This window comes from Ixodes scapularis, unplaced genomic scaffold, assembly GCF_016920785.2.
Source record: "Ixodes scapularis isolate PalLabHiFi unplaced genomic scaffold, ASM1692078v2 PGA_scaffold4__175_contigs__length_147842914, whole genome shotgun sequence".
In the NCBI taxonomy this organism is placed as follows: domain Eukaryota; kingdom Metazoa; phylum Arthropoda; class Arachnida; order Ixodida; family Ixodidae; genus Ixodes; species Ixodes scapularis.
Window position 1 is genome coordinate 3431400 of NW_024609879.1, and position 26534 is coordinate 3457933.

The 26534-nt window shown below is 47.8% G+C and overlaps 1 protein-coding gene and 1 pseudogene across 1 annotated transcript in view; one reads left to right on the plus strand and one right to left on the minus strand.

Moving 5' to 3' along the window:
• Window positions 1-26534, minus strand: part of LOC8052975 (synaptotagmin-5) — a 141862-nt gene that overhangs the window by 65930 nt on the left and 49398 nt on the right. The window lies entirely within an intron of this gene.
• LOC115331436 overlaps window positions 1-26534 on the plus strand; it is a 114506-nt pseudogene that overhangs the window by 9351 nt on the left and 78621 nt on the right.

Below are 26534 nucleotides of genomic sequence, written 5' to 3' on the forward strand. Positions count from 1 at the left end.
AAGGTTGAGGTTACGTCCTGTGACGGGCTTAATTAACTAATAGGGAACTATTATTTGCCACCACAGTCTGACTCAGAGGTTTTTGCACGTCATTTTTAAACTATTGAATAACAGCTTGATATGACGAAGTTCCGTGTTCAGATATAAGGGGATTTTAATTTACCAGAAATTGACTGGCTGGCAGGTTATGACTCGTTGGCGAGTAAGGTCACCAGCCTGAAAGTATCGAACCTGTTAGATTTTACTTATTTTAATGGATTTGTACAAAGCAATATTATGCGGAATTCAGCGGGAAATATACTTGACCTTGTTTTAGTTTCTTCGCCAATTGTTTGTATCTTGCCAATCGTGGACCCCTCAACACGTGTTGATCATTTCCATGCACCTTTTTGTTGTGTCCTTTCTCTTTCCGCTGCGTAAACGAGGCTCGTGCAGCCAGGAATATTTTTTGTACAGTAAGGGGAGATTACCTTAATATGTACAAGCACCTGCAGAGTTATGACTGGTAACCGATCTTGTATGATAATTGCGCGGATTTGGCTGCTGAGGCTCTTACAACAATTGTTTCGAGCGCCATAGGTAAATACGTGCGTAAGCGTTTCCTTCAGGCAAACAAGCACCCGTCACGGTTTTTAAGGGAGCTCAGGCGTCGCTTACGACGTAAGCTTCATTATCATCGTCTTTTAAAAAAATATCTGAACTGCATAAGTGGTACGCCGAATTTAGTGAGTGTCGTGCTTTGGCAAAAGGGCTTTTTAGACATGACGAAAAGATGCATACGGCTATACTTTAGACCGATATGCACACGAAGCCAAAGAACTTTCGGAAGTATGTAACATCAAAAAAAAAAAAAAATAATAAAAAGCGAGATCATAATGTGGTTCCCATAAGGGATGATTCTGGTTGCACATGTGATCCAAGTAAAGTGCCAATAAGTTCGCAGTGCATTTTAAATCGTGTTTTTCGTCTGCGGCAGTCGCTGACGGCAGCACGACGTGCCAAGTCACATTAGATTTTCTTTCTTTTATCCCATTTGACGAACTTGAAATTAAGGAAAGCATTTTTAAAATGAAGCCTAAGCTGTCTTGCGGTACAGATGGCATTCCCAGTTTTATTGTGAAAGGGTGCGCGGCGCTTTTGTCTCCTGTCTTATTACACACATTCAATTTATCACTTCGTTCAGGAATATTTCCGCCTATCTGGAAAAGCGCCGTAGTTGTTCTGATTCACAAATCAGGCGATCACAGTACTGTAAACAACTACCGTCCTGTTTTATTATATGTAGTTTTTCCAAGGTTTTTGATATGTTAATACACAAACTTCTGTATAGTTACTTCAGCCTAAAAATAAACCCCGAGCAACAGGGATTTTTGAAAGGCAAGTCGGTTCAATCTAATCTGTGTTCTTTTTTAGATTATACTGTTCAATTTGTTCGTGACCATGCACAAGTCTATGCAATATATTTTGATATGATGAAGGCCTTCGATAAAGTTGATCACAATATTCTTCTTACCAAACTTGATAGTTATGGTTTGTGTCCAACGTACTGCCATTGGTTTAAAGGTTATCTCTCATGTCGTGAAAATTATGTTCGTGTGTCAGGGCTCATGTCTGATAAATTTTTGTCGCCTTTCAAAGTGCCCCGAGGAAGCAACCTTGGTCCACTTTTATTCTTGATTTTTGTGAACGACATTGCTCATAGCGTGAAAAACTTTGAAGTATTACTATTTGCCGACGACATCCAACTTTTTCGCTGTGTTCGTTCGTACGTGAAGTGCAAACTTCTTCAGGATGACGCTTTGGCAATTTCAAAGTGGTGTTCTATAAACCATCTTTTGCTTAATGAGCAAAAGACAAAAACAATGTTCCTGTCTAGAGAGCGAGATTCACATGTGTTCCCTTACACAATAGACAGCAATGTCATCTCCCGAGTGTACGTCATTCGTGATCTTGGAATTTTTGTTCATTCATCTTTAAATTTTAATAATCATGTTTCAGCTATATGTAATGCCTCTCTTAGGAATCTTGGGATGATATTTCGTTTTACGAGCCAATTTTCTTCTCCTGATTGTTTCGTGTGTTTGTTTTGCTGCTTAGTGCGTACAAAGCTGGAGTTTGCTTCAGTCGCTTGGAATTGTATCAACCACAATGCGTCATTCTTTATTGAGCGTGTCCAAAGACGCTTCATAGGCATAATCTATGACAGGCAATTCGGGCGCAAGTGTTACTACAACTATCATGTATAGTTAAAAAACTAGGGTTGCGCACCTTGCTTGATGGAAGGTGTTTACAAGATTTTATGTTTTTCCATAAGGTTGTGAACGGAAGCGTTGATTCATCGCTTTTGTTAAGTACTGTTCGTTTCCATGTTCCTTTGCGGTCTAGTCGGTTTCAGAGCCCGTTCTACCCCCGGACTTTATATGATACGTCTGCCTTAACGAGAATGCAGCTGGAATTTAACAGGCTTGACCAATCTGCTATAGACATTTTTAGTGACGTCACAACTTTTCGACGAACACTGGAGTCAATCACTTGTGTATAATATTGAATCTATGTGGCTGTCTGCACTTAATTTCCAATGACGAACTGTGTACCATTATCTAGGCTATGCGCTGTTTGTGGACACAACAAAACACAGATTATTATTGTTAAGCGATAGTTATTAGTTTTCTCTATGTTCAGGATTTTGTATAAATGAAACAATTATTCGGTGTGATGAATGTAGGAAACATCCGCTATTATTCGTATCACCTTTTCATAGTAAATGTATCACATGTAAATTTGAATAAGACTTGTTTACCCAGACGAGATTGCAGTAGCACAAATGTGAATAAAACAATAAATTACATAAAACCATTTTTATCCTTTTCGGTAGAACATGTCTGTGTTTGTTCATAATTCCTACAGATCTTATTAGTCTAGAGCAGAGTTTTCTTACGCGGTTAGTCCACAGGGTATTATCACAGGAAATAACTCCGAGTGTTTCAAGACTATTTACAAATTCAATGTGCAAATACCCAAAGTTGAGAGGACTGTATAATCTATCACTGAAACCACGCGGGCGAAATATTATTGCAATTTTTTTCAGCCCATGGTTTCAACTTAATAAGAACCGCAAGGTTTATTTATAAGACTCCTTCGGATAAATCTAAAAAAAAAAAAACACTTCTGTCGTCCGCATAGATAATATATTTCCAACTTGAATCGAGTTTCACATATGTCATTTATATATAACAAAAAAGAAGTGCACACTTCTTTTTTTGTGATATTTTATTGTGATATTTTTAAAAGTATTGATCATTGATTTTTAAATTTGCACAAATTGAGAGCGCTACTGTAAATATGACTTAATTAGTGTAAGTTGAATATCGCGAATGCCATAAGAAAATAATTTAGCAGAATTAAATCATTTACGCAATTAAATGCCTTGCTAAAGTCTAAAAACAACCCGAGCGTCCAAACTTTTTCATCGAAATTTCTCAGTACATGTTTTATTTGAACTAATAAGGCTGTTTCTCTTGATCTATTTTTTTAAATTCAAATTGGCAGTCAGTAATGAGCGAGTGCTTATCAAAGGAATTAATATTACTGGAGTGAATAATTTTTATAGCCATTTCGAAAATAGTGGAGTAATGGATATAGGACGGTAGTTTTCTAAATCATCATTGTTTCCTGAATTAAATAAAGGTATAAATTTCGCGATTTGCATTTTTTTAGGGAAGATACCGGATGATATTGAGAGGTTGCAGGCACGTATCCAGGATTTAGTTTCGGGGGGCGGGGGGGAGGGGGGGGGGGGCGGGGGGGCCGGGGGGGGGGGGGGGAGGGCCGCCCATGACAAAAAATGTATGAGAGGAGATCCGACCAAAATGGAAGATTTCGGGGGGGGGGGGGGGGGGGGGCCCTGGTTACGTGCCCCCATGCCCCCCCCCCCCCCCCTGGCTACGTGCCTGCGAGGTTGTATATGTACGTTATAGATACGAGGCAATAATATCTACTACATATTTTACAGGTTTAATTTGTAAATCATCCACATCACGACTGCCACTGTTCCTCAGACACGTAATAGAGGAACGCACTTCGGTCTCACATGTGGGGTACATAAAAAACGATTCCGAGAGTGGTCTTAAAATTTTCTGACGCGTCATGATAATAAGAGTTGCTCCCTATATTCACAAAGTAGTTCTTAAATACGTATCCAAAATTTGAGGCACTTAAGACCTCTCCGTTATGCTTAAAGTTTTCAAAATTTTCTGGCTTGTAAGACGTGTTAAAAACACTATTTATGTGTATCCATAATATATCGGGCTTTGTTAAACACTCATCATAAAATAGACTAGAGTAATAAATTCTTTTAGACTTGCACATTTCCGCGGTTGGTTTGTTTCTGTATTGTTTGAAATTGGATAATGCCACTTCCTCACGTGTCGCAAAAAATGTTTTATAAAGTTTGTATTTTCTACGCGTCTTTTTAGGCAGCGCTGTGGTCATCCGAGGCTTTCGTCCTTTTCGAGCAAGTTTAGTAGTTTTATTTGTGAAACAACTAAAGTAAATCTCTATAAACGTTTGCAAAACATGTTATACGCACTATCCACGTCTTCTCAGCTGAGTACATCGTCCCAATCAGTGGCCAATAATTTCTGCCTAAATGCATCTAGTGTAAGTTGTGTAATGTTTTGGAAAATCATAAAATTTAAATTTGTGTCACGCTTATGTACCTCCCGTATTGTGTCAGCTAGCATAAATATGGGCAGATGGTCGCTAATATCTGAACTTATCAGGCCAGCCTTGATATTTTCCTTTTCATACGTTGAATAAAAACATACATTAATGTTGATGTAGACAGTGTGGTGCGCGTGGAATGAGTAATTACATTAACGAAGTTGTTCGCCGTTAAAATAATAACGCGCGCTTTACGTAGCGCAAGTGCGTCGTCGCCATGCGCCAAATCATAGCCTGTATACTGACAAAGCCTGGCAGATCGCCACGAGAAGCGGCCGCCGAAGTGGAAAAGGTGGAGCGGGAGACAGGAGGTGAGAGGTGAGCCACGTGACTGGCGCCCCGCTGCGGCGAGACGCCGAAAGACACTACTGCCGAGCGAACGAGTGTGTTTCGGGTTCTCGGCGCTGCAAAAGCTCTGCGCTGACGTCCAGATTTCTTAAGGAATGGCTCGTTGATGCTCTGTGCTATCAGATCCACGCGCTCCAAATCTGCGACCGGGCGCTACGGCTTCGTCGTCGAACTATCAGGCTTTGTGAGTATAGAGGACGCTATGGCCAAATGGAAGACGCAGTTTAGACTCCTTGCACGCTCAGTATGGAACACGCAACGCTAACGCGAACGCTCAGTACTTGCGTTTGCTCGCATACGCAACACTAAACTTTACACTGCATATTGGCGACCATGCGTGCCGTACCTTTTCGCGTGCTTTAGCGCGGGACAAATTATACTTTCATTCGCTGCTACTTTACTCATCGAGGTGCAGTGACGGAGGTTCCTCCAATGAACTTTCCCAGTGCACTTTTACCTACTTCATTTATAACGTAAATTCTAGGTGGGGTTAGAGGCGACGACGAGATTCCTCGACTGATTTCAATGAGGCGTCTTGCCGGTGTGGGCACACACGGAAGCGCCAAGAACCCTTTAGGAATTCATCCACGGTGCTGGTACTTCTCATAGGCAATCCTGTAAGTCGAAGGGAAGCACTTTCAACAAATCTCACTTACGAGCGGACTTGTAGAGATTTTCGTCCCGTGAATTCAGTCATTGCACTGATCTCGAGAACAAGGAAACGTAACACGCATTTATTTCGAGAAATGCGCGCAGCGGTTGCCACCGGGCACGCGGCGATCCGTCGCCTGTTCTCTGTACAGGGCGTCGTGAGCGCGCGAGCATCCCGCACATGACGTCACTTTTGCTCGTTTTCTTCTCGCGCTTTCCTTCCCTCGGCACGCGGCAACGGGCGGGTCTACGTCGACATTTTAATGGGCTATTACGACGCCCGTACTAATAAGATCGAAAGAAAACTTAAGACATACCATATTTTCTGCACAATACATGTGTAAAAGTTGACGTTTTACCCGGTGGGGACTATCTACACTATACTAGGATTTGTTTCGTTCTAGATCGTTCACTGTGGCGACACGTGAAGGAGTTAATGAACAACGCGGCATATTAAAGCTGATCTACGTATGATACAAGCATTTTTGAGAGCTCATACAACGAGCATTTGTCACGGTGTGTTGTATTTGATAGTTCTTACGTTCTGACTAGATACTAAGTGCGGACTACGAACGGCGTGCGGACCTCTTCGCTTCCCTTTCCTTTAACGAGGAATGCACGTGACGTCTGGGAACAGGATGCAGGCGTCCGGCGAAGAAAACGGCGCAGTACAGAACATTTTTGTGTAGTAATTGTTTGATCTGCTGGCCAAGTTGGTAATTGACATTCATATTAATAATGGCGCAAAAACGACAGAACAAAAAGGCGAAGAAGCACACAGGACAAGCATACCGGGCTAGTTATCCAATTATTGTAATTGAATTACTGTAATTTAATTCGTTTTCTGGGTAATTCATAATTGCAATTAATTACTTTTGGCTAAAAGAAATTTTAATTGTAGTTTAATTACTTTCTAGCGTCAGTAATTGCAAACCTTTGCGTTACCGGCGGAACCTCTCTGAAAGATTCAGCGTTCGCACAAGTGGCCTAGCTCTTTGTGAAACACTCACACACATATACCAAGTCACACATGCGTACAACATAGATAGCGTCGCATTGTTTGTTGTTTTGTTGCTTACTTGCTGGCTGAGAGACAATCTTCTATGGAGCCTACCTTAACGGCGCGGTGTAGCGCCGTCTGCGATACGAGAAGAAAACAATAGCGTAAACATGCCAAAGTATTGTAAGAAAAAAATTAGGCTTCAGTTTTCAGCCGAGGTTTGGAATATTAACTGTTTATAAAAATATTGTTCTCTCTTTTTTGCCAGTTTTTTTTTTTTTCGTCCCTCTTCGAGCACTGTCTGATATGCGTATATCTTTGTATTATTTTCAAGTTTATTTCCTGTTGGTTTTATTTCGGATGTTATTTGTATAAGCATTTTGGAGACTGACCTCGCACCTGTGAATATTGTCACCAATGATTCGGGAGCCCCGATTCGGGACTTTTATGTTTCGGAGTCATTTTAATTTCAACTCAATGTAAATAATTTACAATACTATGATGTTTGTATGTGAATGTGGTCGTATTAGTGCGTGTGGACTTTACTTTTATATTAAAACTCGTAAAATATTCCTATGTGACTAATTGTCACAATTTTATTTGCCTGGCTAACAAAAGTCTGGCAATCCAATTTGTTCTTTAGCGATCTGGCATCTTCCGGCACATAAACTAATTTGTTATTATTTATTAAAAATATCAGAACGTAGTACTTCATCGCCCCATACTGTCAAGTTCTATCATGAATTTAACAAAAATCATAAAGAAAAAGTACAATACGTGAACAGTAGAGTAAGCAATGAACAAATACGTTGGCATCCTATACAACTCGTTGAGAATTATATGGCCCAAATCGGCTCGCTCTCACAAATAAGTAATTGTAAAGTAATTGCATTACTTTTTAAAAGCAATTTGTGATTGTAATTAATTACTTCTCACGTAGTAGTAATTGCAATTAAACTACTTTTGGGGCAAAGTAATAATAATTAAACTACTTTTGAGGCAAAGTAATTGTAAATGTAATGAAATTGCATTTTGGAAGTAATTTACCCATGTATGGTACAGAAGGGTGAGTGGAATCATTAGTGGGTACACCTAAAGCCTTTGTCTACTGCCCTCGTCGAGCACCATAGAACCCGGAACGCCGGCATCCGGCGTTTGGCTTTAGCATTCGAGCGCCTTCAACGAGTGCACCGGATACACACTAATCATTCGAATCACAGCTCAGATTTCTGGTGGCCCCTTGCGCTAGCGTGTCCTACCGTCCTCGAGTTTCTCGGCGCATAGACATCTGTTTTGTTCCAAACGCGTTTGTTTTGTTCCCTTTGGTTCTAAACACTCGTGTGTGTTCTTGCTTTTTTGTTCGTTTGTTCAGGGGCGAGCGCGTCTCCCGGTGCCCACTCTTGGCATTGGCAGTGCTACGACGGAATTTTGTTATCTGCGATTTTCTTTTTCCAGAGAGCGCGTAGAGTGGCCAACAGGTTCTAAAAAAAACCCTAAGTTTAAAGCGGGTTGTTAACGCCGTGGCGTAGCTCAGCCAATAAAAAGAAAAAAAAACTGTTGCGTAGCTTAGCGCTAACGCCTCCGCTTCAAACTCAACGAACCAAGGCTGGATTCCCGTGGGCGGCGGGTAATCTTTTTCGATGACTTGTCAACGTCGACGACGGACACCTTGCGTCGCCAGCTATGGTATCCACTACTACAACTACAACATCAACAACGGGGGTGGGAAGAGTCCAAAACAGCTATCACTCTAAAGGTTAATCGCTTACTATGAACTGAGCGCTGCGGCGGATCCGACGCAGGCTGAAATTAGGATCGTTCGCAATTTCACGTTGGATGCCGTTGACAGCTCGCGTTTCTTTCGAAAATACCTCAGGCTGTTCCGCTGCCGCACACAAGCTGACAATGACCGGTGGATGAAGGAGCACCGGGGAAAAGCGCATCAGAGGTAGCGAGACCTTTCTCGCTATTTGTGTGTGCTCGTGAGACGCTCTCACCGAAATATTGCCCGATTGTGACCTCGCGAACAAAGCTGAAATGTCTCGTGACTTTTTAAGAATTAAGCTGTGGCACCACGACCAATCAGCAACAGAGAACTCTTCCCCTTAAACAAGATCGGGCTCCTGTCTATACTCCGTTTCACCTTATGTTGTACCGCAGTGAAGGCTAGAAGCGCGAGCTCATAGCGTTGGCAGCTGCCCTTAATGCACGAGAGCTTGTGCCGTCAAGATTGGCCCCAGAGCAAGAAGCTCGCGCTCGTAGCCTTTCCTGCGGTACATCATAAGGTGAAATAGAATATAGATAACCAAACTGCTTTACACCATCAAGTTCGGTTATCGCGAAGCGGAAACGTTCTCCAGGTCTTCCCTAAACAGCCTCGAGCAGTGACTCTACAGGAACCACTGAAATGCTGGCTGTTCCTGCGACCGCTTTATTTCGCTGACTTTCCTCACTACTCGCTGCTCGGACCTTCAGTCAGGTCGTCTCGAGGTCGGACACTACCCTGGAACATCGGGAAGAACAGCAGGTGTACCCCTGATCGCTTAGCGCAGCGGCGCCTCAAGCTTCACCGACTAGTCCGCGCGTGAGAACAACGCGCCAAGGGGGCTGCTCATGCGCACGCCACTGAAGCGGACAGATCGAGGCACCAAGCGCTCAGCCGCCCACGATCCTTTAGGCACCTCTTCTCAAAAGTGTAATCTACTCTCAGTGTTTTCCTCCCGAAAAAAACGTGGCGACGCGCACAATCTTTAGCAATATGGCCTTGTCTTTATGTGTGCATAGAAGTTTTGACTAGCTGGTGAGTCTTGATAATTAAAGGGGCTCTAAAGCGGTTCCTGAGATTGTCTAAATATGGCGATAACTCACTCTGCTGGCTCTAAGCATCCTAAAAATTCCAAATCCTGACGATACGCGGCTGATTTCATTATTAAAAAAAGAAATCAAAGATGGCAATACACCGAGATCATCTCAGGTGGTGGGAGGGGCATGTTACGAAATCGAGGCCGCTGTCAGTCAATAGCAAGCAAAGGATCTTCGCTTCTCCGACCGGTGTACCCGCGGAGTGACATCTTGAATGCGCGCGGCTCGACAACCGGACAGCCCGGACACCCGGACTCCGGCGAGTTTTCTTTAGTTAGTCGCACTCTCGTAGCAGACAAAGTAAAACGTGCGTCTAGGCAGCGATCGCTTCATCCCGCCATGGCTCTCACTGACCTGACCTTGATGATTCAGCCCAGCCAGCGCGCGTGAAAGAGCAGACCAGAAGACGAACGGACACATCACTCCCGCGGAAGAAAAAGAAGAAAAACAAAAAAAAAAAAACACAGTGCGCTTAAAAAAAAGAAAAAAGAAAGAAAAGGGTATTGCAGTCTTATTTACTCTTATTTGCTCTTGTCATCTACGAAACCATACACACTTTTTAATATCAGCGTTAGCAATCCACACGAAATGTCGCGTTTTCATTGGTCAAATATCGTTCCGGCAGCCGGGACATGCACCGCCCATCGCATGTGATGACCTCGGTGTGTTTGCGACCCTTGATTGTTTCTTTTTTTCTGAATCTGGAAATCAGTCGCGCATGATCGTGATTTAGGCATTTCTAGGATGCCCAGGTCTCACAGGTGAGAAAGCTCCTCCGAGACCCTTTAAGAAAACCCGCGAACAAGGATTTTTTGACGTGGCGTGAGCAGTGCTTGTTCGTTAACCCAGTCAAATGCGGCCATTCTGGTGTATTAATAGCACGCACACACGCCCACGATGCGTGTGTTTGTGTTCCTTTCCATGGTCTTCCATGCTTTGCTCGTTTAACATTTGAATCCTGACTGGTAGCGTGTTTCAGCAAAGTATATTCGACAGTCATATCTCCGTAATATGGACCCCGTTATTATGAATACCCCGATATATAGGGACACCGTTCTCGGGGCAAACCGGGAAAATACACGCATTCGTGCTATACATAATTAAACAGCGCACAAGGAGAGGGACAGAAAAGGAAGACAGAACAGGCAAGCGCTGACTCGCAACTGACGATTTACTATGAAAAGGAGAAGGAAGAAAACTACACACATGAACATATATCGGAAAAGAGAAAGATGTGAAAAAGCTAATAAATTAAATAAAATTACACCTAAAATAATTATAGCTGAAAAGGAAAACAAAATAAAATGAAAATCAATCTCTCAAAGTCCTAGGCATGTCCAGTGCCGGCACTCCGAAGCCTTGACCATACACCTATTTGTGCGCAGCTGCCCCCATAAACTCATACTCGCTGTCTTGTAGTGTTAATGATGGCTGGCTCACACATTTGGATTCGAGCTTTCTTATCCAAAAGGCTTCCACTATTTCTCTTGTTGTTTTTTCTTTATGGGAAGCTAGAACAGTTGTTGCACAAAAATCTGGATCACATCCACAGGTTCTGCAGTGGATGGCTAGGTGGCTTCCAGTGGTGGTTTGAACAGACTGTTTATGTTCCCTCAAGCGGTCGTTGAGGCAACGCCCAGTCTGTCCGACATATGTTTTCCCGCAGGACAGAGGAAGATGGTAAACCACTTGTAGAATGCAAGACACAAAGTGCACCTTGTGGTTTTTCATGCAGCAAGCCCTGCTGTCATTGTTCTTGTACACAAGCGTGCAAATTCTACCCAGTTTGTTTGGGGCTGAAAACACCATGGGCACGTTGTATCTATTGGCAACATTTTTTAAGTTATGCGACGTCTTGTGGATGTATGGTATAACTAGTGGTCGGATATTGGTAAGGTCGTTGCTCTTTTTTCTTTTGGTCGATCCTTTACAGGTTTGTATCAGAGTGCCCGCAACTTCACTTAACATGGCTGATGGAAAGCCATCAGCCATACGCATTCGTGCTTTGTTAATATGAACACCTCACATTATGGACGATGTTTGGAGGAGAGCGGAGGGGTCAATATTAACGAGACATCACTGTATATACAGTAAACTATACTATACAAACATATACTATAGAAAAAAATACATATAAAACAAAATCGCTTCGCGAAGACGAATTGAAAGACATGTATTTTTTAAATACTCTCAACGGATGCTTTAACCTACGTAAGCTTTCGCAATAAAACAAAAAAAGAAAAAAAACCACACAAGCTGCATCATCGCTTGATCTTTATCGCGTAGGATATTGTGCCTAGTAAAGACGCGTGTGTTGTATGCTCTTTGCTTCGCTAATGTCATTCGAGACAATCCGCACTACCCAGGTGCCGCAAAAAAAAGATAGCATGCGTCGGTCTCCACATATTTTCAGGCTGGTATTCTACGTTGAACTATGCGATAAAAATGCCGAGGTCTTCGCGAGAAAAGGAATAAACATACGCCATCATTTTTCTACTAACCACAGAGGGCGAATAAATGGTTCTCTCGCTTTATACTCGAATTTTGTAGGACAATTTGAAAAATAACATTGTGCGCACCGTTTTAGACACGCAAAAAAAAAGAAGAAAAAAAAACGGGTCAGCTTACATATAAAGGCAAATCGAAGTTCCTGCAGGAGCCGTCGGAGAGCCCTTCACGACGCACACCGGAGCTCCTTAGATGACGGGGTGCAAAACGAAGCGAGCCGCGGCCTTGGAACGTGTCACCCTTTAAAGCGGGCTCTCCCCCCGTACCGGCGCGAGTGCAGGTGCTGCGCTCCTCGGAGGGGCAGCGCCGTCCGCAGGTGGTTGGACAGGCGGCGAACGAGTGCTAGCAGCTCCAACGCGCGGCCCCGGCGGCGCTCGAGCGACACGCGCAGGACGGACTGTGGGTCGAGTCGGCGGCACGACGGCGGAGCGCCGACCCGGGACGCGAACCCGAGATCCGCGGGGTCCGGATCGGGCGTCGGGAGAGGCGGCCCCTCGGCTGGCTTACCTTGAACGTTAGCCTCTTCCAGTTGCTGTCACCGCCCCAGCTCTTGGAGCGGGCCGCCATATTCTCGGAGCTGCGAATTGTGGGAAGAGGCGCGCTGCAGCTGGCGGGGCCTTTACCGCGTTGTTGGTTTCCCGAGCGCGCCACAGGTTGCCAGAGCGGCGCCTTGGTCGGGCCGCCCGCAGCAGCGCGCCGGCACCGGGCTGCGAGGGGAGGCCCGCGCCGTGGACTCACCCGCCATCGACTCGGGGGCTTCGCCGCGCGACGCCGGACCCCACTCGGGCCGCCGGGCAACGGGCCGACGCTTCAATCGGGGCCGAATCTAGGGAAAGGAGTGGCGGAGCGACCCCTCCGCTCCCGAGGGCGGCTTTATTCGCAACAAAAAGGGAATGCGCCGGTCTTCTTTTAGGGAAAAAAATGCCGCGTTTTCGGTGGCAATTATCCTGGTCCGTGACGTCCCATCCATCAGTGACGTTCAATATGTCCGTGACGCAACATATGTTTGCAGAGCTTCAGGCAGAAATCCGTCCTGCACATGATCGCGCTTAGCCAGAAATCTCGTCACTGGTAAGAAAGCCAGGGCGTGGCCTCGGCAGTAAATGAGAGTGCGGACGATTAGAAGGCAACCAGTTACGTAGCAAGAAGCGATGACGATCCCTTCTCACGTTGTGAACGGCTCTTCTCGTCCGAACCGGAGAAGCGACGTGTGTCCCGAAAATCCCGCTCGTCCCTGAAGAGAGTTGTTATAGATGAGAGTAGCGTTGGGTAAACCTTTGCTCGCGTCCCTTTGGGCGAAGAGGGGAGAGCCCAGGCGACGCTTTGGCGCTCGAACGCCACCGACTGGCAACGACGGCGCCCAGTTCTCAACAAACCAATTTGTAGAGGATTTCTCCGGTGGCCAAAATACCGACGTTCGCTCGTCGGCGGAAAAAATGCGGTGATTTTCACGGTGCTGCGCGGACCTGCGCCCGTTACTCGATCAAGAGAACTTCTCAGCCATATATGTCGCGAATTATCCTTACTAATTACCCCTATAAAAATTCATTATTTTACCCTTTAAGGGATAAGTTACTTTCCCCTGACATTGCTCGCTTATTTCTCAATAAACGCTTGCACCGAAATGCGATGTTGGCAGAAATTGTATTTCAGTACGACGTTCAGAACTTATTAACGCCGCTTTGTTCCGATTGTTACAAAAAAAGGATCGAAGGCTCTGTATTTGATCTTGTTCGCCAGTGCAGGATAAAAATGCGATAAAAGCTTTCCTCCTCGCCCGCTGCTTTCTATCGTGCTTAAGTTACGCCGTGCTCACAAGACTCCGAAAGGTTAACGAAGTTAGAAAGTCGCCACAAAGGCGAAGCTTCTACTGTAGTATGAAAATATATGCATCGACGCGAGAGCGCGGGTTTGGATCGAGCTTTTTTTTTTGCGCAGGGCCGCCGGCGCTCGTGAACATCAAACTTTTCAGAATGCCCTACGCTCGTGACCCTGGTCGTTTCCCGAAATGCGTAGACCTTCACTAGAATGTTATCGACAAAAATGTACTCAGAGAAGATTGCAGTGAAAAGTTCCACAAACATATGGTAAGTGTTACATCGAGTCGGTTCACAGGAGACCACTGGTCTAATCGGTTTAATCACTTCGGAGCCCGGCGTTCGTCTGCCCGCGCACCCCGAGCCTTGAGCGCTCAGTGCCCACGCTCCTCGAGTGTCCTCGAGCTGATAGGTGCCAGTCTCTCAGACAGTACATAACACCTCCTCCAACTAGTTGTGGTACCCGTAGCGTTGCAGAGGTCGTCGGGTTCTGGTGGCCCGGGGGGTACCCGAAGTGGGATTAGTGCCGGCCGTCGAAGACGCTGACACTGGTTCCTGAGGAGAAGTCGTTGGCTTGTCGCCAGCTCCCGGATGTGATTTGGTTGTTTGGGCCTGACTGTCAGAGCTGTGTGATGGTGGCTGCGTTGAAGCCGAGCTGTTAATCTCGATGTCCCAGACCGGAGGCCACGTGTCCGGTTTTTCTCGCACTTCGGTGTTTGTCCATCGCTTTCGTATATGGTTGCGATGACGGCGCACCAATCCTTGATCAATGCGGACCATCCATGAGCGTAGGCCCATTCGACGTTCGACAATTCCAGTAATCCAACCTTGACTGCTTGGAAACTTCTTCGTCCAAACTGCCTGTCCCACGCTCAGCTCATGTGGGTCCGAGGAACCGGTCGTTATTTCAGGTTCTTCAGTAAAGGTAGAGGAATCGGCCGCCCTCACAGGTTTTTCAAACACAACACACTTTAGTCGTTGCAAAGCTGATAGAAGCTCCCTTCCATACATCAGCCAAGCTGGCGTTTTGCCCGTGGCGACGTGAATGGTGCTATGTTGTTTAAACAAAAACGTTGCAAGCGCACACCTTAGTTCTTCCTTCCCTCTCTTGGCGAGAGCGATTTTTAGCACCTGTACCATGCGTTCCGCCTGTCCATTAGTGGCAGGATGGTATGGTGCACTTGTAACCGCCAGGATGCCGTTGTTCCGGTAAAACCCTCTAATTTCCTCGGACACCAGCGCTGCGCCATTGTCCGACACAATTTTCCTTGGCAGGCCGAATGTTGCAAACATGGCCCTTAGTTCCCTAATGACTTCGGTCGAGGTCATATTGCGGACTACCCGCACTTCGAGCCATTTGGTAAACGCGTCCACCACAACCAGGAAGACCTGACCATTGACCGGACCTGCAAAGTCCACGTGAAGGGTGTCCCATGGCTCTGATGGCCTAGTCCAGACAGGGATAGGTTTTTTGGGCGAACACTTTAGGTGCATCTGACAGGTGCTGCATTTTGCAACTGCTGTCTCGATATCAGTGTCTATTCCGAGCCACCAAACGTAGCTCCAAGCGCATGCTTTCATTGCCACAATCCCGCGATGTCCAGAGTGCATCAGGGCCATCGTGTCTTTCCTTAGCTGTGTACGAATCACGATTCGTGCTCCCCAACTTACACATCCCCTGTGGTTCGACAGCTCTGCCTCTTTGGTTCTGTACACCGAGTACTCCGGTGTTTGTAACCGGTCAAGTGTACCCTCTAGGATGGCTCGGTATACATTCGCAAGGACGCTGTCGGCTGCAGTCTCTCTCGCCACTTGTTCGGCGGACAATGGTGGACGGGACAAAGCTTCAAACATCAGGATATCTCCTGGAACCTCCGGTTCATTTTCAGTGGTCGACAGTGGAAGCCGGCTAAGAGCGTCCGCATTCTGATGGCGTTTCCCTGGTCGGTATCTTAGCTCGTAGTTATAAGCTGCCAGTCTGACACACCACCGGGTCATCCTCGGTGACAGGACTTGTGGAACAGGCTTCTCAGCTCCGAGGATGCCTAGCAGAGGCTGGTGGTCTGTGTAGATGATCACACTCCGTCCTGCGACGTACTGATGGAAATGGTTGACCCCAAACACAATGGCCAGGCTTTCTCGGTCAAGCTGAGAATAGTTTCGCTCGGAGGCTCCTAGCGTCCTGGACGCGAAGGCAATCGGAGCCTCTCGTCCGTCTGAGTCCAACTGTGCCACCCCGGAGGTTAGACAGCGCTTCCGTGGGGGTGGGCAGGGGGTAAGTGGCCGGTTTAACTGCGATGTTCACCTTACTCCGTTAGTCCCCGCAGAGTCTCATCGAGCCATCAGTCTTTCTGACCACGACCACTGGTGTCGCCCATGTTGAATGTTGGACCGGTTCAAGAATTCCTTGCTTCTGCAGAGCCACTAGCTCACACTCTACGACAGGGCGCAAAACAAAAGGTATGGTGCGTGCCTTGAGGAATCTAGGGGTAGTTGGTTCTTTTAGCTCCAGCTGGACTGGTGGACCAGTGTACCCCATGATGTCGGACTTCAATACCGCTTCGTGTGCTTGAAGCACCTTCCGGACATCTTGGCTTGGCGAAAGATGGTGCAACCCGCTGACTTGTATCTTCAGCGCTATAAACCAATTTCTACCCATCAAGTTGCACCCAGTTCCACTTGTCACCATGAACGGAAGAAGGTAGTCTTTGGACTTATGTCTGACTTCGACTTCCGCAGACCCGAGAACACACAATCCTTCGCCCGTCCACGTTCGAAGTGTGACATCCTCTTTCTGCAAGCGAGGAGGCTCAGATGGCCAGATCTTGCGGTATGCCTCTTCACTAATAACTGTGAATGCTGCTCCTGAGTCAACTTCGAACTCCAATGGTCTTCCCTGGACCTTGAGCGTTACGAGGTACTTGGGTACGATACCCCTTGCGTGTTGCACATTCAATTCCTGTAAGTCAAACCGGTGGTTTTGATCACAACCACTGACCTGTGCGTCGTCGGCATAGTCATCTTCATCGTAGCTCATGTGATGGGCTGAGCGTCGTGGGCCCGCCCACGCTTTGTTCCGGCATGCTTTCTCAATCTGTTCTATCTTCCTGCAGAACCGGCAGGACACCTTACTGAATGGGTGTCCTGCCGGTTTCCTGTGCTTTCCATGGCAACGGTAGCATTGCGGCTCCGCTTGCACTTTTTCCGCCTCCGAGGGGCGTCTTGCGGTTGCGCTGATGTAATCTTATGTAGGTCGGCCGTGGGGGCTTTAAGCCCCTGCTGCTGTTGAACGGCGCTCTCAAGTCGTGTTGCCATGTCGTAAGCTTGCTTGAACGTCAGCGTTTTTTCTGCGAAAAGCCTTTGCTGTAGACGCTCATCTTGCACGTCACAGACTAAACGGTCTCTGAGCATCGCGTCCAGTGGTAACATGGTTGGGTTCGATACCAACGGGTCGACGGCTGCTGATGCTCCAGCGCTTGTTTTCGCCACCCCTGGCCTTGTCAAAACGCCGAAATTGCAGTGGGCAGCTAATTTCTTCAAAGCAGCCACATAGGTAGCGATTGACTCGCCGGGCTGTTGATCGCGGCGTTGGAATTTGCTTCGGCTGAACAGTTCCGAAGGCCGTGGGTCGTAATGCTGCTGGAGCAAGGACATGATGTTTTCAAAGCTCACCTCTCCTGGCTCATACGGGGCCGTTGGGGCTTGTACGGTCTCGTAGGTTTCCGCGCCGCACAGGGTCAGCAGCAGAGCTCTCTTTTTCCCGGGGTCCGTGATCTCGTTTGCTTGGAAGAAGAAATCCAAGCGCTCCGACCAGGCTGTCCATCCTGTTCCTTGAAACTCCTCGAGCTACCCTGTGTCGTGGTCATTCTTGAACAACCGAGAACGTTGCCGATTGAAGTTGTCGTCCGCCTCGTCGCCAATGTTACATCGAGTCGGTTCACAGGAGACCACTGGTCAAATCGGTTTAATCACTTCGGAGCCCGGCGTTCGTCTGCCCGCGCACCCCGAGCCACGAGCGCTCAGTGCCCACGCTCCTCGAGTGTCCTCGAGCTGATAGGCGCCAGTTAGAGCCACTGAATGAGCTGCGCTTAGAGTATCGGCACTCCGTTCCCCGGCATTCTTGTGGGCGCTGCCATTTTGGCTCGTATGCAGAGCAGACGCAACTGCCGATCGTCATGATTCAAAAGTGAGACTTCCTCAGCATTAGATTCGGTGTTAGGAACTTCATGCAATGTTGCTTTGCTCTGTCACGAACTGTTGAAACATTTGTAGAGAGCGGAAAAGTGTTTTCTGTGATTTCAGATAAAGCTTCAGATAACTGGCAACCATGATTTTACGACACAAAATGGCCAAGTGTAGTTACTCTGAAGCGTAGCTTATTTAGTGGCACTAGCGCCAGTCTGTCAGACAGTACATAACAGTAAGATCTAATAATACGGAGAAAATTTATATGTTACGCCCCGCGCGATCCATAGGTTAACAGAAGTTGGGGAGGTTTGAGGGGCAAACAATGTCTTTGATTTCTTAAAGGGGCGGTGCAACGATATTCAATTCAAATGTTTTTCACTTTACGCAAGCTTACCGGCACTACTGGGACTTAAGTATATTCGTACGCAACGATACTGGCCACGAAACTCTTTTGTTGAGGTGTAATTTCAAGGACAAAAGCGAGCGTTTTCATTCAATCTCTTCTTCGCAAAACTTGATGACGTAGCTGGGCGGTCACAGCACCGCCCAGTGACGATATTTGAATGGGGCTCATAGATTGAACCTGAGCATGGCGAGGGTACTCGATTTAGGCTCGTGATAATCGATAGTTGGAGAAGCATTCGGGTACCGGCCCGTTTTCAATCGCTGCAACGACGACAGTAGCCGAACCATAACAATGTCTGGAATTCGGCGCGCGTCCTGCGCTTTGTCAATTTTAGCGCGTGGCTATGAACAACATTGGGGGCATATAATCGTCTCTAGATTAGGTGGCCGCTTGTTTTTGGCTGCGAGTTGACGGGGTGAACTCTGCTCGTTTTTCTTTAATTTCTTTTTCTGCGACTTGGATTGCGTGTGGTAAAAAAGGAACGCGTGTTACACAGGTCATTAACGTAAGGGATCCGTTCTCAGTGGTATTTGCGCAAGGTTCAAAAATCGTAGCATCGCCCCTTTAACCTTGTCTTCCTCTATCTGTGCAAAGTCTACTGCAATCCTGTTCAAATCCTGGCTCCGCCGTTTTTTTGGCTTTCGGCGGGTTCCTGGAAACTTGGATTCTTTAATTCATTGGATTAAGTACGTTTCATTCATCTGCACAAATTCGTTTATATCCTCCTCGGAGACCACGTACGATGGTGTGAAGTGCCCGTGTTGTATATTCAATAACGTGGCTCTTGATTCTCGCAGATGATGATGATACCGTGTCTCTAAAAGCTCATAAAACAAAGAATACTACTACATGTACACGGGGCGAGACAAACAGTGGGAGGATTTCTGGAGCACAAACGAGCACGTACCACGTGACACTAAGCGTCGTACCGCGTTCCACGCGGCGGCGTGTGTTTCCAGAACACCTCCGATTGGATACATTTCGTTTCTTGTGCATTAATAAGACAGGTAGGAAACGCCAGGAAGCCAAGGTGGAGTGGTGTAGTCATTCTACTTCCGGCTTCCGAGCACTACGGTTGGAGAATCATGAGCTCCTCAGGAGCGTCGATAACGGCCCTCGCTGGCCGCGGTTCATCTGTTTCTTCGGCTAACTCGGATTATCGCATTGTTCTGCCTCCTCTGCCATCAGGAGCCATTGTGCGCAACTCTGTGCTGCTGCACGGTGACGTGAGTGCTCGTCCATACAAGATAGGCGATTTCAGGGCCGAGATGGAACGTCTTGGTGTGATAGGGCACATCGAGGCGCTCGGCGCCTATCAAATGAATCATCTCTGGATGGTGACCTTCAAGATGGAGGAAGCCAAGCTGCGCCTGGTCACCGCCAAGGAACTGGAGGTAAAGGGCAAGCGTTGCATCGTCGTGGACCCGGAGAACGCAGACGTCCGCATGAAACTGCATTGGCTCCCCTTCCACGCGTCAGACGAAACCGTCAGGAGGGCCCTAGAGCCCTTTGGGAAGGTTCAGGACCTGACGCGTGAAAAATGGAGGGCGGAAGGATTCATCGGCGTCCAGTCGACGACCAGACTGGTGCGGCTAAGCCTAAAGGAGGGCGTCACTTTAGAACGCATTCCGCACCAGTTGAGGATTGCTGGTGGCAACGTTCTGGTCGTGATTCCGGGACGTGATCCATTATGTCTACGCTGCAAAGGTTCGGGACACATTCGACGAGAGTGTCGCGTACCGCGATGCGACGAATGCCATCGCTTTGGACATGAACGAGACAACTGCGTCCGTACCTACGCTACAGTGACGCAGGTAGTGGTGGCGGATGGAGATGGTGTCCTCAACATGGACGAGGAAGAGGCAGAGGAGGCCGCAAGGGACGTCGAAACTGAGGTTTCAGCCACAGTCGGTGCGAAAGAGGCCCCGGTCGATGAACTGAAAGAAGTGCACCCTCCACAGTTGCAGCCCGAGGGGGACGCCATGAAATTCGACCATGCGCAAGCGTCGAGCAGCAGCCCTGTCATATCGAGCGACGTCCAAATGTCTATATCAAAAGACGTAGAGGCCATCCAAGCTCTGGAACCAAAAGACACGAACCAGGTCAGTTTGAGCGACGACAACTCCGACCTTAGCGACGCCAGTGAAACGTGCATCATGCGGCCAGGGGAAGCATCAGCACGCTCTGAGTTCAAGTGGCACAAGAACACCACACGGAAGGAGCGCTTTAACCCGAAGCCGCGCATCCCGACGGAAGAGCGACGTCGGCCGGCCCTTCCGTAGGTCACTTCTTGTTTGTTTTTCTCTCTGCTCACTACTCATCTCTCGAAAGTGTCCTCGTCGCATGACTTTACCAGCACCCCCTTTTCCACAATATGCAAGCCCTTAAGTTTGCAACCCTCAATTGTGTAAGTCTTCTGGCGAGAAGAAGAAAGCAATGGGTGCTGGACACGATTCTGCACGAGCGGGTTGATGTCGCTTTTTTGCAAGAGACCAAGATTGCCACAGACGGTGAAGTGGAGGAGTTGACGCGCTTTTTTGATCGTCACTTCGTCATCTTCCTGTCGAGGGCATTTGGACAGAGCGGAGGAACGGCGATAATGATTCGCAAGAAGAAAAACATCGCAATCTGCCCCGAGTGGGAGGGAGACAGGAACGGACGGGTGTGCCCTGTAGAAATGCTGCACTGCGGAGAGCTTCACAGGCTTGTATCTGCGTATGCACCTAATGACGCGACTGAGCGACGGGACTTTTTCAAAAATCTTCGCCAGTATCTCGACACACCTTGTCGAACGATCCTCGCTGGTGATTTTAATTGTGTGCTGGCCGAGAGGGATTGCTCAAAGCGGCTGAAAGCGGACGTCAGCCGGCCGGAACTGCGAAAACTGCTCCGCGACTTCGACCTGGTGGATGCTAAGGACAACGAGAAAACAGCCGACCCAACGTACACGCATTGGCAAGGAAATTGCCATGCTCGACTGGATCGTATTTACCTCTCGGGAGAATTTTCAGCAATGACGCCTGTGTTAGAAGTCCTACCCTTGGCGTTCTCGGACCACGCTCTGGTCACGGTAACGCTGGGCAGACCCGTGCCGCGAACCCGGAAGTCCTCTTGGTGGAGTGGCTGGAAGCTAAACGAAAGCCTCATCGAAGACGAACAACTGCGCACGCAGATAAAGGAGCTTCTCGAGGGTAAAACGGGAGGTGCGCCCATGAACGCGGTAACCTGGGAGGAGCTGAAAGAGGACGTCAAGCTCAAAGCGTTCCGGCACAGTCAGGAAAAAGCGGCGCGCGAAAGGGCGGAAAAGCGCCGCTCGATGAAGACCCTGGAAATCCTCATCGCAGAGGAAAAATCGTTCCCCGGGACTCTTCAGTCAAGATATCCGCGATTGCAAAGGCAATATTCTGGAGCTTCTCGAGAAGGAGTACCGCGGTGCCATGGTCCGAAGCAGAACGCTGTTCCTCGAGAGAGATGAAGAGCCGAGCAAAATATTCAAGACGAAGGAACGCCAGCACGCTTCACGCAACAAGATCGGGAAGCTCCAAGTAGGCGACGTCGAGGTTACCCGGCAAGAAGAAATCGAAGACGCGTTTTTGCAGGCCTACACCGACCTGTTCACGAAAGTGGAGGACGACGGCGTTCTCCAAACGACTGGAGTGGCGCTGCCCAAGATATCCCCAAAGGTCCGAAAACAAATGAACCGGAAAATAACGGCATCAGAGGTCGAGGAAGCCATCAAGGAATTAGCTCCGCGCAAATCGCCAGGAGTGGACGGGCTCGGTAGCCAGTTCTACAAGACGTTCTCAGCCCAGCTGTGTCCTATCCTACGAGACGTGTACGCCGACGTACTGAAGCGAGGACTGCTGCAACCATCCATGCGACAGGCGGTAACGGTGCTCATCCAGAAGAAAAAAGTGAAAGCCGTTTACAAATCCCTGTAACGCCGAATTGGAGCGCAGCTCTTGAGGAGGAGGAGTGAAGGGTACTGAGGGGAGGGTAGACCCCTCCTCCTCCCCTCATTCTTTAATATGCTCCGGGGGGGCGGTCACGTGACCTCGGGGGGGGGGGTGTCACGTGACTTCGGGGAGGGGGTCACGTGACCTCGGGGGGTCACGTGGGGGTCACCTTGGGGTCACGTGACCTTGAGATGACCTTGGGAGGGGTCACGTGACCTTGGGGGTCACGTGACCTTGGGGAGGAGACCACGTGACCTCGGGGGTCACGTGACCTCAGAGGGGTCACGTGACTTGGGGGTCACGTGACCTTCAAAGAATCACGTGGGTTCTTGGGGTCACGTGACCTTGAGATGACCTTGGGAGGGGTCACGTGACCTCGAGGGGTCACGTGACCTTGGGAGACGTGGGGTCACGTGACCTTGAGATGACCTTGGGAGGGGTCACGTGACCTGGAGGGGTCACGTGACCTTGGGGGTCACGTGACCTTGGGATGACCTTGGTTACGCCGACGGCGACGGCGACGCCGCTCAAGCCGGGAACGGGCCCCTAAGAGCTGCGCTCTAAAAACTCAAAGAGTGCCCCGAAGGTCGACCATTTCCGGCCCATCAGTCTGCTAACAAGCGACTATAAAATCCTAGCCAAGATTCTGGCAAAGCGACTGGAGTGGGGTCTACGGGACGTCGTCGGAGAGCATCAGGCCTACGGCATCAAGAGACGGACCATCAGCACCAACCTGCACGCGATGCGAATCGTGTGCGAGGCAGCGCAGGTGTTGAAGCTTCCAGTGGCAGTGCTTCAGGTAGATCTGAGCAAAGCCTTCGACCGGGTTCGCCATTCGTTCCTCTTCCGGCTCATGGAGGAGTGTGGGATCGGGGTGCGACTGCTACGATATGTGCAGCTGTGCTACCGTGACATCACGACGCGGCTCCTGGTCAACGGCAACAGGACGGCTCCCATTGCAGTTACCCGATCCGTGCGACAAGGCTGCCCGATGTCGCCTATTCTGTTCGCATTGTACCTGGAACCGTTGTGCAGGGCCATTATCGGTGACGCGAGCATTCGTGGGCTGTCCCTAGCGTCGGGTACGCTTAAAGTGCTCGCCTACGCAGATGACGTCACGGTGTTGTGCTCGTCAAGGATGCAAGTGCGCGCTGTAACCCAACACATCGCAGACTTCTGCAGTGTCTCGGGTGCGGCGATGAACACAGACAAATCTGTCGGAGCCTGGCTTGGAGACTGGGACTTGAAACCGGAGCAGTTCCTCGGTGTCACCTGGACGACGAGCGTTTCGAATTACCTAGGGCTCAGTTTGACCGCAGAGAGACTGAGTGGCCGATGCGGTGGTTTGGACATTAATCGCCTCAGAAGTAAGGTGCTTGACTGGCATGCTAGGGAACTCTCTTTGTTCAATCGCGCCTTTATTTGTAACTCTGTTTTTTTTTCGACCGTTTGGTACGCGGCACAAGTGTTGCCGTGCTCCCAAAGTGACGTGGCGAAGGTGCATCGATTTTTCGCAACGTTTATATGGGACTCGAGTTTTGAACGTATGAGGCGTGACAACCTATTTGTAAGCCAGAAGAAAGGAGGGTTGGGCCTTGTAAACGTAGAACTTAAGCTGAAAGTACAGCGTTTCCTATTTTTCCGCGATCAAGGCAATCCTCTCGTGATTTCTGCGTTTAAGGAGCTGGGAGGAAGCGTTTTGGGGCCGCGGCTCAAGGGGGGCACTGGGGGCTTCTGGGCACGTGCTCTGGTTTTACCAGGAAACGGCAGCGGCGAAGGAATTTTTCCGAGCCCGCTTTTCCGACGAGTACCTGCAGAAAGTTAAAAAGAAATCTCTATACTGGGACACAGTTGATTTGCTCATACCGCCCCCACTCTATCGCAGCTTTCCGGGAAGTGTGGATAAATCGGATGTATTTCGTCGCTTACGTAGATACCCTGTCAGAACGGCAGTCAAGAATTTTTTCCTACGCTTCCATTTCGAAGTACTGCCGGTCAAGACGTGGCTGGTTAAAAAAGGTTTCTTTGAACCGTGGTCAACAAATTGTGCGTTGTGTCCGTTTCCCGAAACACTTGAACATGTGTTTTTGCACTGTACGAATGCGGAGCTTTTTTGGGCAGAGCTTCGAGCAGTGCTGCAGATAGATCTTTACGTAGAGTGGAAGAGCGCGAAATTTCTGCTTTTCGGCGACAGTGCACAGAGTAGGGCATGGGAGCTGCTGGCACTCCTCGGTCTATATGCGCTGTGGCGGTCGAGGACGGATCACTTGGAGGTCCGAGAGGGATCCAAGCCCGCCTGGCAACACTTCTGCGACAGCTTTCTGTACGTGAGCAGCCTTCTTGAGGCGACGGAACAACAAGGGCTTGAATGTTAGTCGCTATTTGGAACGCGTATGCATAACAGCGCTCTAAAGGCTCGGTGGTAAACAAGGATTCCCGGGCCACTGCGCGAGTGGCTGCATGGGGTGCATGTGACGCTACAGAGAAATGATTGAGCGAGATACATTTTGAATTTGTGTGTGAATCGCGGTCCTCGCCTGTCAAACAGTGCTCACTGACATGATAAGTGTATGGCAACCAATGTGATCATTTTAAACTTTGTAAATAGACATACTTTTAATAAAAAAAAAAGGTCTTGGAAAAAAAAAAAAAGGTGTAGTGGTGTAGTGGTTAGCACACCCGACCGGACATTGGGAGGCCCAGAGTTCAAATCCTGGCTCCGCCGTTTTTTGGCTTTCGGCGGGTTCCTGGAAACTTGGATTCTTTAATTCATTGGATTAAGTACGGTTCATCCATCTGCACAATTTCGTTTATATATATATATATATATATATATATATATATATATATATATCATGTCAGCGAGTGTTATGAAAAAGTTCCGTCGAACCGTTAGGTTGTGGGTGGTAAGATAATGTCGTGCGAACCATGTTGCAAAACATTCACAAGACCTAAGACTTCTAGATTAAAAGACATAAAAAAGTTAATTGTGAATATTACTAAACAATGTTACAAAACACTTGGCTAGAGTGATATGTTATTCAAAAATATGCTCTCGCAAAGACACAGCTTGAAATTACATTCGTTCGTTGATACAAAACATACAAAATGAAATGCATCGAAAACTGATTCGCTGAAGTGCTCATAAAAAAAAATCAAAGTTCGTTTGTCTAAACGAGCAAGCTGTGGATTAACACACACACCAAGTCATGTGGCCACACACAAACTAAGCTTCTGTAAACATAAAATCCTGACAAAAAAAGTCCTTTATGCAGCATAAAATACCCCTCGAAATGTAATTTTGAGATCACCATAATTTCAATTTATTTTGAACTCTATAGAATGCCAGATTCGAACGTTCACTAGGTACATCGGTACGAGGGATATTAATAAAATCTGTCTCTTTCTATATTGATTTTTAATCGGTCTCTGAAATACAGGGTATTTCCAATCTCTTGGAAGCTTTCACTCGTTGTGCCAATTTTAAAAATTGGGTTACCTCTGTCTGTCGGTAACTATCGCCCGATCTCATTGCTATGTTCTTTAGCTAAGGTATTCGAAAAAGCCATGCATTGTCGTCTTATGCAGTTTTTTTTTTCTCGGGGCATAAGCATACAACAACATGGCTTTATGCCCAATCGCTCTGCAGAAACGAATTTGGCCGCATTCACCGATTTTGTGGGTTCCAAGCTGGGGTCGAAACAACAAGTTGATGCCATCTACTTTGATTAAAAAAGCGTTTGACCTGGTAAACCATTCCTTGCTGGTTCAGAAACTTGCAGTCTATGATCTCTCTATTCCACTTTGCGACTGGTTTAAAAGTAATCTATCTGATCGATGGAACTTGGTTACTTACGGCGGTGTAAAGTCAACTGCGTACTGTTCAACAACGGGAGTCCCGCAGGGTTCAAATTTATCACTTTTGCTTTTTAACATATTCGTGAACGACATCAGCGCGTGCATACTCATTCAGACATTTTATAATTCGCCGACGATGTTAAGCTTTTCTGAGATATTACTGATTTTTTTGATTGCGACAAGCTGCAACAAGATATTGCGGCACTGGCAGGCTGGTG